Source organism: Cariama cristata, unplaced genomic scaffold (genome assembly GCF_000690535.1).
Source record: "Cariama cristata isolate BGI_N322 unplaced genomic scaffold, ASM69053v1 scaffold16575, whole genome shotgun sequence".
Lineage (NCBI taxonomy): Eukaryota > Metazoa > Chordata > Aves > Cariamiformes > Cariamidae > Cariama > Cariama cristata.
In genome coordinates this window covers 16,143-18,300 of record NW_009618293.1, presented here as the reverse complement: position 1 = coordinate 18,300, position 2,158 = coordinate 16,143, and positions in this window count along the sequence as shown.

The window sequence follows — 2,158 nt, the reverse complement described above, 5'->3', positions numbered from 1 at the left end:
GAGGGGCCTTGGGGTGCCGGGGTAGCTCTGCCGGCCTTGTGCTAGCGGCAGACAAATCTGTGGGGTTAGTGGAGTGTACCTAGAGTGGAAACCCCCCCTCCGAGGCCCATCCACTGTACAGCTTTCCATTGGGGAAGCAGCAGAAAACTACAGAGCCTTGTAGTTTTGTCTAATTTCTTTTTCAGCGCCGAGAAACTGCTATTTATGTTGGTGTCATTATCACCGAATAACTCCCAGAGGGAATGTCCTTATTCTACAGCAGAAAGGGCTTTTCCTGGCTTACCTTTAAGGCACTTCAAAGTAGCATCAGCTAATTGGTAAAGAGCGCGCTTGTCTCCAAATAAGAGTGTATAGATGTGTATAAGTATGTATTTTTTAATTCATTTTGATGTACTTTCCCCATTTATGGAAGCTATTAGCCTGAATAGGAAAAAAAATGAAGTCTCTTCATACTGCAGGTCTGGCTTGGGTTTGAATCTCTCTTGGTGTATTGCAAGCTCGCTGTTGGTTCATTAACCATTAGATAGCCAGGGGCAGCCAAGCACTCCTTGTTGCAATATCCCCTACCTCACCTGCCACTGTGGAAGAGCCTTGCAGTAAGTTATCATGGGATAATCTGTTTTCCCCCTTGTTGTCACATAGGCAGGATGAGAACGACGTCATGTGTGTAGGGCCAGCGCTTTCCAGTTCAAACCCCTGGTTGTGAAAACCAGGAGCTATCCTGCACTGGGCCATGGCTTTGTTCTGCCTGGCATCTGGGGAGAGTCCCTTTGTCAAAACCAGAAGACGGAGGGAACAACACATGCTTGGATTTTATTGTAACAGGGAGTCGGGGTGGGCTAGTGTGAATCTGGAGGCAAACAAGTGCTTTGGCACCTTTTCTGTAGTCATAGCCACCACTAAAGTGAGATCTGGGTGTGATTTGAGCTCTGGACTTTTCTATCCATTTTAAGACTTGTCATTATTAGCAGGAGAAAATCCATCCCTTCTGATATCTGTAAAAGTAACTAATCTCTGGGTTTTTTAGACTTCTTCGCCTAAATGTTCCCCTCATTTTAATAGATTGCTTCATCAGAAGATATTTATTTGTAAATAAAGTCCAGTTTTCCTGTTGAGATGGTGCTGTGGGAATGTTGAGATTTTTCTGAAGCCTGGATATGATGAAATGCAGCCAGAGGCATAGGAAGGGGAGCTGAGCCTGAGCCCTGGCCATTTAGGTTTACCGTACTGCTGTGGAGCACGCAAAATTTGTCCATCTTAAATATATTTACACCAGCGTAACAATGTAGGAGTAACACAGAAACGTGTGCTGCTAGTGTAATCATTTTCTGCTCACGGTTTTCCTCATGTTACTGCTTGGGGAAAATGTAACAATATTGTTTATAATTACTTTAATGTAGGCAGGGCTTGACTTTACCTTTTTGAATGACAGTAATTTGTTTTTCCTATGGGAATAAGTGGAAGTTGCTAGTGAAGTATAGAATAACACGTAGAATATATTTAAAGTATGTGTAGAGCTTGTCTTTAAATCAGGATTAGATATCTTTCTACAGGGTCGGTGGCAGTGAATTTTTGTGAACTTTAGGCCTTCAGTGTAGTTTTCTAGTGTAGATCTTGCTACAGGATCAGATTATTAGGAAATAACTCCTGTTTCTTGCAACATCTGAAATATCTTGCCACATCTACAGTAAGCAAATCATTATGGAACCAAAGAAATGGCAGTGTCTTACATATTTGTTCTTGGTTTCTGATACAAAAAGTTACAAGATCGGAAGCCCTAGCGTTTCCCACGTTAATTAGGACTTGCTAAAACATATCATGGTTTGCAGTCACATTTGATGACTCCTGTGATACTTGGCAGCTTTAAAACACGGCACTTGACGAAAGCCCAAGGCCTTTTGCTCCTGTCCTTTGTTTAAACAGAGGCAAAGGTGTCAATAAATACTGGCACGGCAGCTATGAAGATTGGATTTTATTGTTGTAAGGTTTAAAGGGAGGGCACTCTCACCTGTTCATACAACATAACGCATGGTTACTGAGTAAATTGATGAGGTTAGCACGGTTGAAATTCAATATTTCTGGTGAAGCGCCTTTCTAAAGAATTTTGAAGCTTTGGTGGGTTTTGATGGGATCTGTTTCTCTTCCAGTTCAATTCCTG